The sequence below is a fragment of the Cyprinodon tularosa genome, unplaced genomic scaffold, assembly GCF_016077235.1.
Source record: "Cyprinodon tularosa strain WSP-4 unplaced genomic scaffold, ASM1607723v1 ctg161, whole genome shotgun sequence".
NCBI classification, from domain to species: domain Eukaryota; kingdom Metazoa; phylum Chordata; class Actinopteri; order Cyprinodontiformes; family Cyprinodontidae; genus Cyprinodon; species Cyprinodon tularosa.
This window is the reverse complement of record NW_024038449.1, coordinates 1,095,556-1,113,972: the sequence shown is the minus strand read 5'-3', so window position 1 is coordinate 1,113,972 and position 18,417 is coordinate 1,095,556.

The following is an 18,417-nucleotide window of genomic DNA, read 5'->3' as shown; positions in this document are numbered from 1 at the left end:
TCCTTAAACATTTTTGTTGCAAAGCTTTTAAAAAAACAAACTCTACTCTTGCAGCACGACAAATGGTGCCGAGGCAGGCTCCTCCTAATACATTGGAGCACAACACGAGGTAATAAACCCTTAGTTTAGTATTAGATTATTTCTGACATTTTTTAAAAGTATCTCTCCAATAACAAAGTTTTTTGTTGGGAGACAGTATTTCAAATATAACAAAAGAAAAAAAAGAAGGTTGACAAAGTGTCCAAAAAAGTTACAACCCAATTACGGCAGGCTCAGACTGAACACGGAGCAGCTGCTGAGCAGGCATGCTGCAAAAATGAGTCACATTGAACGTTGCATTCAGGATGGCTCAGTTGCTGAAAAGAAATTTGCATGGGTTCATATGAATATCCCTTTTCATCTTCTATTAGTCCTGCTATTTCCCTGTGTTCCTGTCTTGCCCTTCTGTTTTTACTAATCAAGTTAGGTTTAGAGATAAACTTAGAGTAGAGTAAGTTTGCGGGTTAATTTTATTTTTTGATTCCCAGGACTTTTTCTTTGGTGCCTAACTTTTGGCCTGTGAATTTCAGATGGTTATGATGGGGTCTCGACATACTCCTTCTCGTGGAAAAACTTTGTTAATCTGCACAGCCTCAGTAACCGCACCCACACTGAACCATGGCTGATGTGTGTGTGACTGTGCCCTAACCACAATGATACATCTATAAAGCTTCCTTCTTTCTGCTGTTCATCAGGTATCTCTAACAACTTCTCAGAAACAGAAATTATGGCTCTTTAGCAGCTTCCAAGGGGGAATTTATGAGCTAACTTCTCTCTGTCTCTCCACTTAAAGTATTTCCCTTGTCTGCTGGAAATGCAAGATAAAAAATTTCAAAAATGAACTATGGTAAGTTCACAAACCTATCAATTAACTAGTTTAACTTAATTTGGTAAATTAAGCCACAATCCTACACAACAAAACCTCATATTTCCCCCTTTAAATCTGTGATCATAATATATAGAAAGAAATGGAAAATACTCCATTCAGTCAAGGTATACTATATGTATAGTGAAGCCTTTATTTAGCCAAATTACAATGAATTAATTAGTTGCAGAACTTCAGAAACATACAGGTACATTCAGGTTCTGCTGAAAAGATCTGTATCAAAAAATATTTTTTTACCTTCCTCATTTAGTAGAAGATATCTTCAAGATAGCTCGGATGCTTTAACTCAACGTATCGCTTTAAATTGTAGGGCGCTGATATATACGGACCTGTTTCCTAAGAACCGGTGGGCACAGTTTGCACAAAAACGTTATAAAACTCTTCCAAGGGCGATGCAAAACTGACGTCAGAAATACCAGAAGACGATTATGAATCGGGCAGAATAGTGCCTGCAGTAGACATGCTGGTCTATCATGCTGTTTGCCATAACAAGTACCGGTACTGTAAAACCTGATCTGATTTAAGTGTGGTTATCAATTGAATGTGAACGTGAGCTGTGTGTGGCTTATTATTCTCAGAGGGAATGTTGATCTCCTTCATTACTTAAAAACGGATCTGTTCATCGTTCACTAAAAATATCAACGTATTCAGTGAACACCGTTCTTTGAAAACGTTCATGCACAACACTGATGACCTTTGACTCTCAAGGCTAGGATGTTCAGGTACAGGTAGGTTTCTGGTACCTAATCCTGCAGTAACAAATACAACCTCTAAAATAGGCTTTCGCTACTTTGACAACTCCCTAAACAACCAGCTGCAATGTTTTCACAGTTCAACTTCCATAAAAAGCTTAAATAAAGCGCTAATATTTAACAATGTCACAGCAGATATTGAATTTAACATCCAAACAGATGCATCTTTATTGTCCATTTGGTTTTCATTCAGACACCAAGACATCGGGAAATCCTCTGAATTCAAACATTCAACTTTCTCACAAGCCCTGATCCTTACATTTAACTGAGTTGTGTTGAATATAATAATAATAATAATAATATAAATAATAATAATGTTTACTTCCACTTTTGATGGGATGTCTTAGTAAATATTTTAAACATAGCTCTGCCAAGCCGGAGTATGTAAACGTGTTTCTTCACTGTTTCTAAAATACTGTATAGGAAAGGATTAATCAGTTGCTTGTTTTTATAAAAGAATTTCGCTTGTTAATAATTATAGAAGTAAGAATATTACATTGACTGTCCAGATATGTTTATATGTTTCCTGGCTAGCCAGGCAAGCTTACGCTTTATCACTGTTGCCTATTCTTCACAGGTGAGAGTTGCTATTAGCAACATAATGACATGGATTTTCGGTCATGTGTTGGTCAAGCTGTAGGAAAGCAGAATATCAATATCAGCAAGAAACCATCCTAAATAAAAATAACATTAAAATACAGCACTTTTTAAAAATCATTTTTGTCATGATCTGGCCTGTTTGCTCTCCCCTAATTAGTAATTCCTCTCACCTGCCCTCTTCCTTCCCAGCCTCAATTATAATTTATTCCCCTCACCTGTTTCATCTGGTTTATATTCAGTTCAGCCTGAGCATTCAGTGCCAGATCATTACTTGTCTTTCTGTTAGTCTGTCTGTTTGGTTTTTGTCATGGTTCCTGTCCTGGATCCTAGCAGCCAGTGGAAAGAGGGTTTTGGTGTTTGTCTTGTCTCCAGATTGTCCACTGTTCCTCCCCCGCGGAGTCCTCTGGGTTTTTGGCTCATTATGGGGTGGGGGGTGGGGTTTCAGTTTTTATCAAAGTAAGCCTGGCTCCAGGGAGGAGACCAGTTTAAAGTCCAGCTTCAAGTTCCGGTTCCTACGTCCTGTCTCGGCTACCCTCTTCCACTGAGCATGCCTGTCTTCACCTCATCCTGTCTGCTTCTGGTCCCAGTCTGACTCTGAACCCTCCTGGGAGCCTGTGGATGCCTGGAAGTCTGGATCCTGCCTGTTCCTGTCTGTTCTGGATCCCTCACCAAGATCAGCTTCCAGCATAACCTCTGGGACTGCAGCACTGGGGACACTCGTGGTCTGGACTGTTAAACCAGGTAAGTGACCAACCCAGATAATCATATATCAGTTTATTGTGGTCACTTACCTGTGTTTCCTCCCTAGCGTGTCTGAGATTGGGCAGTGCCCCGCCCCCCCCGCCTGCAGTGTCTGCGAGCCACAGCTCCGCTTTTGTTTTGTTTCATTTAAAGGCACACTATGCAACATTTTTCAGTTAATTAATGTGTTCCATAACGTTTTTGATGATTAAATGAGTCATTTCAGGTTGAACAAAGGTATTCTCGGCCGCCCTGGTGGTCTGTGGGGGAAATACCGCACTTGCAATTGCAGGAGCACCGACCCACACCCACAGACTCAGAAGTCTCGCGAGAGTCAATCTTGCTTTACGGCGAGAACTGCTACACGCCCCCAGTTAAAAGCATTCTCGTTGCTAGCACAGTGGCGATCTTTGTGCAGTTATGCTACGTTCACATCGGACGCAGCAAAATCGCGTCTGCTGCTTCATTTTTACTGCTTGTACCAGTTAGTTCTGACGCGCGGCTGAAGCAGCTTTGCTGCTCTGGCTGCGCGGTGCAAAAGTGTGTCTGACGCGCGTTGGGCGGAGCTTCACTATCCTTTCTCTGCCTTGCAGCTATATTTGCTGTGATCAGTGGGAATAAAGTAGTTTTAATATGTGTTTAAGTGAGAAAATACACCTGAAAATGTAATCAGTGCAGTCAGTTCATTCAGATTATTATCCTGCCTTCAATATTTTTTCTGTCAGAGCCGCTCAGACCTCCACATACCAGCGGTGCGCCTAGGAATCCCTTCATCAGCAGCCTCTGGCCAGGTCGCCTCCTCGCGGTTCACCGCAGCAGCTGGTAGGTGTTTTTCATCTAAATAATCCAAACTGCATATTCTGCCGGCAGATTTCTGCATTTTTAATTAATTTAGGCGTCAATAAACTGTTTAAGAGGAGTGATCATAGCCTCTGATCATCAGCGCTGTGTCTCTCTCCCTGCTTCAGCTGCTCAGACGCACTGCGCCTGCTGCTCAAAACGCGCCGCGTGATCTTTTGCTGCGCCTTGACGCGCGTCAACCATCGACTTTGCATGTAAACTCGCTGCTTCTGTCACGCCAGCTGCGTCCAGTGTGAACGCAGCATTAGTCATTCGTTGCGTCGCCTGTCTGCTAAGCTCAAAACAACCGCGCCTGGCTTGACGGAGAAACCAGGAGAACAGCTGTGCATATTTACGACAGTGCACTTTTACTTTCGCCCTCTGGGGGGAGCCTCGCTGGAAAATCAACACCGGTTGCATAGTGTACCTTTAATAAACCTTTTGAACTTTCCTACTGACTGTTTCTCCTGAATACTGGGTCCTTCTGTCCTCGGTTCATGACTTGATAAATCAATTTGTTATGTATTTAAACTCAACTTAAAGAGACATTAAGTAAATTTTTACTAAAGAATATCCTTAAAGGCTTTTTATCTGACTCTTTATGTTTACGACTAAACATAAAAGATTTGCAGACTGATACCTCAGTAATTCAGTGCTGATGGATCTATAGACCTATAGCCTTTTTTTTTCTTCCTGAAATTACTTCAGGTCAGAAGTTCCTGTCAAGTGCTTGCTTGTTGAATGGGTCCAACCTGGCAAACAATCAAAGTGTTATTCAAGATGGACTTTGTGTATAATTAGAGGCACCCACATCACCTCAGATACCAATGGCAATTCCTGCTAAGGTGAAAAAAGTAAAAAAAAAAAAAAAAAAAACATTGTTAAGTACAAGCATGCGCTACAGGAACGATCAGAAGAGTACTGCAGTTCTGAGGTTTGGCCACAGGTGAGAGTATCATTAGTAAACAGTTCATTGAGGGAATCATTATGGGTGATGTTGAGTATGTATTCAATGCAGGGAGGGATCTCTTTAGATACATATACATCCTACTTTAGGGGGATACAGAGGAACTTTTGCATATCTGTGACTGATTTTCAGAGAAGAAACATATGGGGTTGCTCTTCCCTCTTTGACTTCAGCCACTAACTACCAGTCAGTGATTTGGATGAGTTTGCAGCAGCCCTTACAGCTCCATGAAGACAGTAAACTTGCAGTGATTGGTGCTTTCCTAGTGCTGCCAAAGTCTCCAAAAGCACATTAAAGGAGGGAGGAGCTTCCTCACTCACTCACTGCTTGCTGAAGCGAGTAAACTCAGAGTAATCTAAGCTTTCATGTTGATTCCAATGTCTCCAACTATCAAAATATACTCAGTAGACAGGATTTCCTGAATAATAACCAATCAAAGACAGTTTACTCACAGTCGAGGTTACCACCCTCAAAGTGACAAAAGTTGATAGGAACACACAGAAACAGATCCACATGTGAGCAGGACAGGCTATGGGTATGTTGAAAGCATGCCATCAGCTTGCAGAGAAGGAACATGCACTCATGCATTGGACGTATTGGGTTGCGGTCTTGTGGCACTGAATCTACGAGCATCAAAAGTTCAAAATGTGTGTGGGGAGTACTTTATGTGTGCGTGTATTAAACAAAACAGTTTTTTGGAGTATTTATTGTGGATCTGTCTTTTCGGCAGAATTTTGACTTCATACTCTGCTGTTTCCCTCAACTTACATTCACTCACTGGCCATTTCTCCAGTGATTGACTCTGAGTGTTGTTCTCTGTAGTCTCAGCAATAAGAACAGGCATTGAACTCCTTTCCAAATGGTATAATATGCTTTTCATCTATCAAATCTTCTCAAATCTTTAGATCTTTCGGCAATTGGTGCAGTTTGTGTTTATCTTTGAGAGTTTTCAGCCAATATGTTTTCTTCAGCTGATCAGTTGAACTATCAGTTGTATCTAGTTTGAAAGCAAGTTAAATACAAACATGAATGTTTTAATGTCACTTCATTTAAAATATAATTTTATTGTTACTTACACCTTTACCTGGTGTAGTAGGGTTAAGGTTACTTGAGCAAAATATATATTTATCTTCATGGAATCTGAAGGTTTCCATGGCTGCAATTGGAATGCTGTTCTTTGGTATAAGGATGTTCAGTTGGAATCAAATAGCCAAAGTTCTCGATTTCATTTAAAAACTGAGGAAACAGCGTTTAAAAAAAACATGTATCCATAGTGTTAAAGAAGGACCTAGAATAACATTCGCTTAGGTGTCAGGTGTTAATTAGTTAGGAAAGGCCAGGTAATGCAAATTTCAAACCTTTGTGAATCCTGAATCCTCAACACATCCAAACATTCAGCATTCAACTGCTTCTCTAAGCAGCTGCCTGACATTTTGGTAATTAAACTTGTTAGCAACAACAAAACAAAAAAGAAATACAAGTAGGTAGCGAAGTGTTGTATGTTTAGGTTTCCTCAGTTTGTGGGTATTTTATTGCCCAAACTTTGTTTTTTGGATATTTTGCAGAAACTGTACAGTCATGTATCATCATGTCAATAGGTGCATATCTCTACACAAAAGAAAAAATTCCTCCGAATTAAAAAATGCCCATGTAGTCATGTCCCTCAAGGCATAGATAAGTATTCTTTGAAAATACTACCGTACATGAAATGACTAATAATGATATATGTACCATTTACATCAAATTAAATATTTTGATTTGCTCGTGTTTTGGTGGTTTTATTTCAGGAATAGCTGTTAATTATTCATAAATAAACAGGAGCCCCCCTTTCCAGAGGATTCTCTGCAACCGCCTGAGAATCCTCTATGTAAAAACACCCTTCATTCATCCATTTACATTTGCTTCTTTTTCTTCTGTTTACATTATAGCTTATTATTTTAGTTGAGTTTTAATTGCTGGCTCAAAAGTCTTTACCTGAAAAAATACATAATATAAACTTTAAGCTTGAGTTAAATTAGTCTTTAATTCTTTTATATTGAATGGAGGTGGCTGTGAATATATTCAATATGTTTGCAGAGTTTACTGTTGGGCACAATCTAACTCAGATTCCTTCTTTCTTTTGTTGTCCTAACACTCAAAACATGAGATGATTTTAATATGATTTGATGCATTTGATACTTTATTTTAACATTAAATATCATAAATTATTTGAGTTGTATAGAGTTGACAGTTTGAGCGTGTATACAAAACAAAATTTCGATACATGCAGCTTTATGGCGGTGAATGAGGAGCAACTTAGCAGTGACATGAACATTTCCATTTATAAAGTGCAGCAGTGATCAAAATGTAAACAGCGTAGGAGAGACATGGTGCAAAAGGCATTTATGTGGAAGGTTTGGAGCAGTGCAAAAAATAAATAAATGGGTGTAGTGCAAAATGCAGCAGAACACCGAGTTGAGTTCTATTTTGAAGATTCACCAACTATGATGTTTACGGTGATGCAGACTTTTCAACAGCTCAACAGTCTTATGGCAACAGGGGAAAAGCTGTTGCAGAACCTGCTGGACTTGCATCGAATGCTGCGAAGCCTCTTCCCAGAGGACAGCAGCGACAACAGTCAATGGTGGGGTTGTGAGGGGTTGCTGATGATGTTATGGGCTCGGGACACGCAGAGCTAGGTTGAAATGTCTTTAATGATCCTCTGCTCTTGTCACCACTCTTCTCACCTTCTTCCAGTCTGAGACGCTGCAGCTTCCACAGCACAGTGAGACAGCGGGTCAGAATGCTCTCTGTGGTGCTTCTGTAGGGGGTGAGGATGGGTGGGGGCAGGTAAGCTCTCCTTATCCTCTGGAGAAAGTACAAGCGCCTTTGTGCCCTTTTGATTAGTAAGGTGGTGTCCAGTTGAGGTTTAAGCCTTGTGAAATTTTGTTAATATTCAAAAATATGTAGCTGCTTGTGAACAAATTAGTAAGCTTATCACTGGAAAGGAAGTGTGTGTTTAGTGCCATCCTGCTACCACCAAAGTGGACAAGCAGATGGTGTTGAAGTTCATTAGAAATGGAGTGTGATCAGAAAGAGTAATGTCATATTATTTTTCATCTATTTACATTAGATCAAAGATACTAGTAATTTCTGGTCAGTTAAGATAAGATAAATGCAAGTGAATCTTTGCTGTACGAGTAAAAAGAAAGAATATTTAGACTATTGAATTCTACAAATCTATACATAAAAATAATAGAAGTAGAAACAATAGAAGAGCATCCAATTTTAGTACCCTATCAACAATTAGGATCTCCATCTAATATAAACTAGTACACAGACATAGCCTAGAGAAGTGAAAAAAGGCATTTAAAGAAAGATTCATCATCCTATTTGGGTACATTGTTACTAAAGACATGAAATCCTTGGATTGAACCAATAACAAAAATATATCTGCCACTTGGGTCAGAAACAGTTCAAGCATGGATAAAATATACACATTTGTGAATAAGGATAGCTGTGCCCCATAGCCTCACCAGAGAATGAGGAATTATATCATTGTACTCTATCTATAGCCTTTCCTCAGTATTAGATTATCACGGTTCCTAAGACAAGTCTTCTACAAAAAGATGATTTTGGCCCCAAGCTAGTAAAGACAGTGTAGTTCACTACTGTGATTAAATTTTTTTTTTTTTTTTTTTTTTCGTTTTCCATTAAAAATTGCAAACTGGATGTTGGTCCCTAATAAGAAAGAAAACATGTCAAACTGAGATTTAACAGTAGACAGTCTTAATGATTATTGTACATACATGTATACAGAGGTGAAAAAATAACAGAGGAGAGAAAGAAAAGAAGATGTCCTATCAGTAGGATTAATGTGATGTGTGAAACCCATCACATTAAAAAAAAAAATAACAACAAATAAACCAAAAAGCCAAAGCCTTTTAACCAAGTAAGTATTTGCATTAATAACTTTACTTACCTTTACTTTAGCCATGGGTAAGAACTGCCCTAGTGGAAAGAAAGCAAAACAATATAAATAACAAAAGCATTGGCATTCCGTTGGGATCGTCCATCTTTTAGAAGCCATTTTAATAGAATCTAGGGTCCACACATTTTTAATATGTTGCCCAACAAAGTCTATAGCCAAAGATGTCTCTTTATATCTCTGAGCTCCTTTGCCAGGGAGACTACTTTGCGGCACACCTTGATAGGAGTTCAAATTTGACCCCTGCACAACAGCAAAGTTTCTTCTAAACTCCAGCAAATTCTGAGGCACTATGGCAATTAAGTCAGGAGACACCAAGATAATTTTTTCGTTATACAAAAGTAAGTCAGATGTCCTCACCTTGCACTGGATTTCACAGATGTTCAAAGAATTTGATTAGAAATAGTTTTGAAAACTCCAGGACAGCTGATCCTCCTAAAAAAGAAAAAACAATGGGTTGTTCTCACCAACAATCTTCCGATGTCTCATTCATTGGGGCCAGACTAAATTACACATTTAATCTCACATTTAGTCTGGTTTATCAGGCTAATGTTCTGTCTGTCTGCTGCATAAACAAACAAGTAAATAGATACTTGAGTCTTCTTGCATCGTGTGAGCATGTCTTCTATCTTCATGGTAGTGTTTTCAGTAAATGGTGTGAGGGGACAGAGATAAGGTAGTCAGTTCCTCCTCTTGATCCAAATGGTTAAGTTAGAGGCTGACTGCTTAAAGCTGGATTTTTCTCCTCTGTCATGAATACATAACTTTCATAACATAGGCAACTTTGAAAAGAATGTTCCTTGTTTTTTATAGATGCTGTTGGCGTTTCATGTTCTTTACCGATATTCATAGTAAAAAAAAAAAAAAAGTACATTGAAAGTGGAGAATTACATTTCACTTCTCAGTCATATATACATGCAGCTTATTAGCCTGGCCAGCCAGACTGAATTACATGGAGTGTGCCGTTGACTTTGGCCAAATCTGGTCAGACCAATCACTTTGTGGTAGGTGGGACTTTACCTCTCTGCAGCTTTCTGCTTTTCAGCTAGTATAACAGCAAGATAGCAACCACAACAGATCAATGTCTTACACCCTTCCTTATTTCCTAAGTGAGATTGAGATAACCCTTTACAATTGACATCTTTTGAGTACTTTATTAAAAATAAAGAAAATATGTGTTTGGTTTTTCTTGCTTGACATGTTGCAAGAATTGTAAAATTAGGCTATTAAACAGAGTGAGTTGCTTGTAGCTTTTGCATCACATCCAAAGTTATCTGATTCGTATTAACCTGATGACGCCGACCCTGTAGTCCTGCCTATGAAATCCAATTAAACTACTGTAGCTCTTTACCAGACTGATATACAGTCTATATGTTTTAACAGTCTGGCTGACCAGATTAGTGACAGGGATCTGGCTGAAGACCTGTACTGTCAGGACCCAGAGCTGCACTTTCAGAACCCTGGCTGCAGACCTACACTGTCAGGATCCAGAGCTGCACTGTCAATTCAATTCAGTTTATTTATATAGCGCCAATTCACAACACATGTCATCTCAAGGCACTTTACAGATACAATTCAACTAGATCATACATTCAAATTGATTCAAAGTCTTCTATCTAAGGAAAACCAGTTGATTGCGTCGAATCATTGACTCAAAGGCAATCACTCACAGGACCCGGAGTTGAACTGTCAGGATCCTGGCTGCAGACCTGCGCTGTCAGGATCCAGAGCTGCACTGTCAGGACCCTGGCTATAGAGATACACTTTGAAGTCTCCTGCGCTGTTAGAACTGGAAGTTTATTTGAAGATTTTCAAAGTAAAAGCAAAGTTAATTTGAAGCCTTTCTAAAGTAAAAGCTAGCATCAATAAACTCCCCTTGAAGCCAGCTTCTTTTCCTGATCAAGTGTTGTTATGCTGGAAACTTATATAAATGTACAATTTTACTCCCCACCAATCTCCTATCTGGAATAATAGATATGTGCTACATAGAAATAAGGGCATTTGTTCTATAAGACATTTTCTGAACAAAAATGACAGTCGGCTGTCCTATGAAGATTTTTGCTTATTGTATAATCTAAACTGCTCATATGCTCAGTCAAATACTGTAATAAACTCTATTCGGGAAGCAAACACATACTGCGTCCTATTCCCGAAGGCTTCCAATAGAATTTCTGGAATAAACTTCTGGTCTTGACAGTGCAGGAGATCCCATTTAGTAGGTCTGCAATGAAGGGTTCCTGACAGTGCTGGAGGCAGACTCTCTTGAGATTAGTAGCTTAAAACAACAGTTTTGCACAAACATTTATAGAAAAAATCCATATGTTGGTCAGGTCGACCCTTATAATTAGTAGATCAGCTATCCAGAGAACATTGCCTTTCTCTCTAGTCCTGCTTCTGCCTATATAATATTTTCACCCAGAAAAAAAGCACATTACTTGAGACATTAGCAATTGATACATGCTAGCTTGCAGCCCATTGGATTTTTTCTCTTACACAGGGCTGGTTCAATCAAACATTGTCACAGAGGATATTCTCACTCTAGCTTTTTGGAAGTATCACATTAACTTATTACATGTGTAACGCCAGGATATGTTTTAAAAATGTAACCACAGTTCCTATCATGCCTCGTGACTCTGATAAAATATGTTTAAATAGGTACCACATAATTAAAACTGTAACTTTCTTTATTTTTTTCTTTCATCTCGGTAACATTCAATTGTGTTTCACCTCTTGTGGAATGTCTCTGGATTTAGTCTCAGAAATCTGGTCACCTTACATCTAAAGCACTTTTATGATATATATTTTTCTGAAAGGTTCTATAGGAATAAATTTGCAATTACCTAATTTTCATAGAAAACCTTCATATATCGATTATTAAGAGACTGTGTTAACAGGAATTCTCATGCATTTATTTTCCCAGTTCCTTACAGTGCTTCCCTGTTTACAAATGCAAGGTTCTGAAAACTAATAAAGGCAGTGAACATCAGCAAATATTTTTTGTAAACAATTCTGTCCTCATGTGATCTTTCTTCACTTACAGATTAAGCGTGCGTCACATGTGGAGGCTTTAGTCCTTGACACGGCCATCACAGGTTCGACTCCCAGACTGACTACTTTGTCACACATCCACCTCTTCTCTCTAATCCCATTTCCTTTCTACCTTTTATCAGCATTTGCAAAAATAAAAGCCACGTGTGACAAGAAATATTCTTTAAAAAAGATTAAGACATGACGATATAATGAATATGGGTCAATTTACTTTAACACTTCATCTTTTTTAAAAGGGTATGCCATGAAATATGTCCAACTCTTTACATTACAACTTCATGAAATGCATTAAAATTTTCAAATTATTAATTTTTCCTTGTATGCTATAAAGATTTTTGACGAAGAAGCCCAGAACCCAGTTAACAGAACCAAGCACACTGACTTTATCTGTATAACTATACACAAGAAATATATTTCTAGAGGAGTACATTTCTTCATCACAGCTTCCTAAAATATGGTTCTATGTGTGTTTTCTGTATCATCTTTGTCATAAGACAGATGTTTATCACAAACAAATGTGTTGGAAATGCTGGATGGAACCCTTGTTTTTCTATACTTATTGTGTAAACATGCAGATTAGATTAAGTTGTTGCTTTGTATTTGTTTTGTATTTATGTTTCAAGGTAAATGACTGGGTGGTTAAAGGTGGAAAGAATTAGATGAAAACCACCATGACTAAGTATGATTTTTAAGAATTAGAAAGCCCCTAACAATAATTTACTACTTTGCAATCAGGAAATCTAAAATTGTCTTCCTTGAGGATGTAGTACTGACCAACCAAATCATTTTACAGGGCCCCTTCGGATGTTTCAATTAGTTCTCCCTCATCAATATGTCTGGGTCCGGCCATTAAGCAGGCACATCATCAAACTTTGTTAGGAAAATATGTGATGTGGTTCCTAATAGTGTGTTTAATGACAAGAACGTGCTCCAAAATGTGCAAACTGTCATTTTCAAAGCCCCATAAAAACAAGCCTGCTGATTTTACTGACAGCTTAGCCACCCCTTATATCAACAAGGAGGCATGATACTTAAGATTAAGCATTTCCTGCTGTGTGCTCCTATATTTTGTTTTCGTCCATCCAATAGGAGCAGTAAAAAAAGTGTATTTTCTGATGTTTTTGGGGGAAAATATATAAAAAAAAAAAGATATGTTAGGAGAAGCTGAACTATTGCTAAATTTTGTTCAGTTACAAAGTTTCACCTTTGCTGATAAAAATTCCTGTTTGTTTAACACTGTGAATTATTTTTAGCCATATACGGATAGAATAATCTATAAATTTTAAACTATAACCACTCCAATACATTCAACAATTATTTACATTCCTCCTGATTTTGCAGTTCTTTTTAATCTTGTATATAGTCTGTTGGGTTTTTTGTATGAATTAATATACTTTCTATTTTCACAAATTTGTATTTGAACACTTGTTTATTTTTTGCATAAAGTTTTATTTATTTTGTTATACATTTGTCCTTACTGTACAGTCTCTTATAATTTTTTTATTTATGTTTTTGTTACCCTTTTGTGTATTTGTATGCTACCATTTGCCTTTTACTTTGCTGCTGATACACCTGAATTTTCCAAATAGAGTATTTCTATTTAACCTTGCAAGCTGAATTCTCACAGTATTCATGTGTTCACAAACATGAGAATTTACACACTCTCGTCTTGCTATATGTAGAGAGCATCAAGTGTTGACCTCCGTTGATTTTGAATCTTTTTCCAACCTTTTCTATGCCCTAAACCCCCAAATTACCCTAAACCTAACCATTACCAAGAAATACCTCACCCTTACCCAATTGACACTATAGCCCTAAACCTAACCATAAGAAAATTATCTTGATAGGACCGGCCAAAATGTCCTCACTTTGTAAAAAATGTTGTATTTCAAACGTTAAAAACTGAAACTGGTTGTCAGTCTTTATCAAAACAGTTGCATCTGCTCCTTCCCATTAATTTAAATTGTAGCTCCTTTGTCATGTCCCTAACTCCTATTTACCTTTTTTATGGTCCACGGTAAGAACTCTATCCAGGTTAGGAAAGGAGCTACAGACTGCTGAGCTGAATCCGGACAGCCTTCAGCGCTACAGATTTCTTGACGAACACGCACATGAATGATTATTGGGACTACATCATTCCTAAAAAGATCTTCATGAAATAAAACTTAAACATGTGAAGCTATTGGCTACAGCTCTTCACTATAAAATGCATATATTTGCATGTGTCACACAGAGTATTGTGTCATATAAAATGGTATTTCTTAAAATTTGTATAGCTACAAGCAATGGATAGGATTGTTAGGAGATCCCTATGCAAAATGAACCATCAATAAGTAGCATCTGTGATGTTCACCGGATTGTGTCAAACTGGTTCATCTCTATGTTTTGTTCATAAATAGCAATGCATGCAAAAAAATCGGAAATTAGAAAAGTTACTAAAAACAGATGAAAATAATTGTTTACAATTAAGCTAGGACTACAACTGTTTCACAGCTACCTGCAAAAAGAAGATGCTAAAATAGGAGTTTCCAACTCTATACAGCCATCGCCAGAGGTGGGTACCTTAGCAAAAACATTTCACTCAAGATTCACTTTAATATTTTGTTTTCATAAGGTAAATGTAGAAAGCAGTTATTCAACAAATGATTCGATTAAGAGAAAAAAGTATTTGGTAAAATGGCTACTTTAATTGTTGGCTCCTAACATTTGATTTAATGTTTAAAATCATCTAATTAGACAGTGAGATATGTGTACATTATGGTATCTAAAAGCAAAGAAATGAAGCGAAAAATACAAAACGATAACATTATTACAAAATAAAAAATGTGGACAGAACAAACACTTTCCCAAGTCATTTTCTTTGAAAAGAAATATAAAAACAATCCTATCTGTGGCCTTTGTACACACATATGACAGAAAAGGATAAATAACGTCCAGCTAAAAACTGTTCCCTGTATTTTATTCTGATCTTGAGTAGCTCAAATTATTTGTGGTGTTGGGGTTACTTTATCTGAAGGAAAGGTAGCAACTTTAGTACGAGAATATTACTTAATAAATGTTAATTAAGCTAGTTACTACACCACTCTGGCAATCACTTAGAAAAAAGTATCAGTTGTTCTTATGTTTGTAATTTTTTTGTGTTCATTGCTAATAATAGGCTATAATTACTGATTTATAGGGAAATACTTCTTCTAATGGTGACTGACATCCCCTAAATAAAAGCAAATATGATGTAACACATAAGTTAGTCAAAATAAGGACCTGAGAGTAAATAAGTAACTGGCCCCTAGGTTTAGGTAAATAAAAGCTTAAATAGAAACCGGATGATGAAATTTAAAGGGTCCTGATTAATGGATTATTAACTACTGTGACCTCCTCTGTACCATCAAAATCAGAATCAGGTGGACACTCCACAGGCATAACTTTCTGAAGGACTGGTGGGGACAGTCCCCACCAATAATTTCAATAGACTTTGGCTCTCAGCTATAAGTGGGACACATTTCTAAATTTGATTTGGCTGCTTTTGAAGGAGGATAATCACTGATGTAGCTGAAAGGGAAAACATCCAATTAATCAATCCACATTTTTTTGGATGGATTGATGGATGAATGAATGAATAAATGAATGAAACTGAAATCGTGTGCATACTAGGGAGGCACGATATATTGCTGTTGGCATCAGAATCAGATGTTATATATCCTTTTTTTATATACATTAATATCTAACTACCCATGAATATAAATATCAGTGTGTTTTTTTTTTTTTTGTGTTCTCAACAATAGGAAAGCATTCACTAAATATATGCTTCAGCTCCATTTTGGAAAATACAAACCCTATTGAAAGCGTTTGTGTCGAGTAACTGTAGGTCCATCAACCACCACCCTATGAGTGTCCCCACCAACTTTCATCACAAAGTTACACCCTTGGAATGCGCAAAACGGTATAAGTATTTATTTTCTCTATTATTATGCCAATAAAGTTAACATAAAGTCAGTCTTATATGGACATATATTTTCTTATTTGTGCACAATTTAGTATTTCTAGTACAATAGCATGATTACTCTTGTTTTCGTAAAGTTTTCTCTACTTCAACAAAGAACTGATGGCAGACTTATTTTGTTTAAGTTGACTTTAAATATTTAGTTATTTATAACCCATTTTAATAATTAGGTATTAATTTGTGCCAAGTTTTTTGTTACATTAAACTTACGACTTTCACTAATTTTGAAAGTTGATTGTTTTCTGTCATTTGATTTATTTTACATGATGTTTGAGCCTTTGTCAACTACTGAATTCTTAATCTGAGGTGTGGCACTCTTTTGAGGTCCTTCTCATGGCAGAATTTGCTTTGACAGCATGGTAGGGATAAATGTAAGGATATAGAGAAAGAGAGGGGCTTAGATTTTTATGTAATATAACTGTTAGTGACACCTGAAAGCAAACGAGCATGTGGCTGCAGTTTAAAATGCTAAGGTTAAAAAGACCTTAGACCTTTGCAGCAAAATAAAGCCCTTAAAGAACAGTTATCCCACAAATTGACTTTTCAGTTATTTTTGTTATTAAAATGTATACATGGATTACGAACTTAAAATGTCCCTGACAGTATTTTGACAATTTACTCCACATATGCTGCAATCCTGCCTTTTTTTCCTCCACATGTCCTCCATAACCTCCGCATGTTTAACAACTGTACTTCATTTGAATTTAAAATTTCAGTTCAGTTTTTGGCTAAAAGGATACTGTGAGGTCATCCAGCAAATGGATGTCAGTTGCTCTGTTGCTGTGGGGTATAAAAGCAACTAGCCACCAAGGCGAGTTGGAGTATAGTAAACTTTGCCATCTTTCTATTGATTTTTTTTTTTTTAGAATAGCGATTTGTTAGCTTTGCATTTAGCTAGTTTATTTAAACATTTATTTATTGTCAATCCATTTGTAAATGGCCTGCACCCATTTGCTCTGAGACAGAGCAGTAGGTCTGGCAGTGGGAACCAGGCTGTTGCAGAAACAGCAGCAGTGCACACAAGAGGGAAACGTTAATATCATTAAAACAATAAGGAATCAAAATTATGGATCGATCCCTCCAGCATTATTCAGAATTTTTTTCTTAGAGTGCAGGTAGAGGAGAGTTTGGATTTGTTCAATCTTATGTATTCTGAGAGCATCAAAGTGCATATAGATGCACTTTTTTGTTTATAACCATTTTCTCTACAAAGGCAGCTGGTGCTGTATTAATGTTTAAGCTTGTTACATATTCCACAAGAAGCAGGAACCAGGAATATCTCACTATCACAGGTACAAGAACAAAGTGATATTTTGTTCTTCCAGCTCTGCCTTTGGAGTTCTCACTGCTTGTCCCTGAAACGTCTATGAGATGCACTCATCCACACTTTTTTACTTCCAATATGATTTGGTTCTTTTTGCTTCATAGTTGTCCTAAATACTGTCAAAATGTTTTCAGACTGTCATAAACCTCTCTCTGTAAAACCTATAAATCTAATGCTAAATGCTAAAAAATGGAAATCATGACACTGATTTTGAAGATATTTACGTATATATCAATAAATCAGACTTTGAGGCAATCACTGAAACAAGAGAACGTGTTCAGGCCTCTGCACCTGGTCACAGGTATGTTGGTTCACTGTTCATGATCAAGGTGCTTTAACTTGTCTGGGACAGTTTCATTTTTACGATATTGAGATATATATATATATATATATATATATTGATATATATTGATATACAGGTGCTGGTCATAAAATTAGAATATCATGAAAAAGTAGATTGATTTCAGTAATTCCATTTAAAAAGTGAAACTTGTATATTATATTCATACATTACATACAAACTCATATATTTCAGATGTTTATTTTGTTTAATTTTGATGATTACAAATGACAACAAATGAAAATCTCAAATTCATCATATCAGAAAATTAGAATATTGTGAAAAGGTTCAAAATTGATGGCCCCTGGTGCCACACTCTAATCAGCTAATTAACTCAAACCACCTGCAAAAGCCTTTAAATGGTCTTTCAGTCTAGTTCTATAGGCTACACAATCATGGGGAAGACTGCTGACTTGACAGTTGTCCAAAAGACGACCATCGACACCTTGCACAAGGAGGGCAAGACACAAAAGGTCATCGCTAAAGAGGCTGGCTGTTCACAGAGCTCAGTGTCCAAGCACATTAATAGAGAGGCGAAGGGAAGGAAAAGATGTGGTCGAAAAAAGTGTACAAGCAAGAGAGATAACCGCACCCTGGAGAGGATTGTGAAACAAAACCCATTCAAAAATGTGGGGGAGATTCACAAAGAGTGGACTGCAGCTGGAGTGAGTGCTTCAAGAACCACCACACACAGACGTATGAAAGACATGGGTTTCTGCTGTCGCATTCCTTGTGTCAAGCCACTCTTGAACCACAGACAGCGTCAGAAGCGTCTTGCCTGGGCTAAAGAGAAACAGGACTGGACTGCTGGTGAGTGGTCCAAAGTCATGTTCTCTGATGAAAGTAAATTTTGCATTTCCTTTGGAAATCAAGGTCCCAGAGTCTGGAGGAAAAGAAGAGAGGCACTTCATCC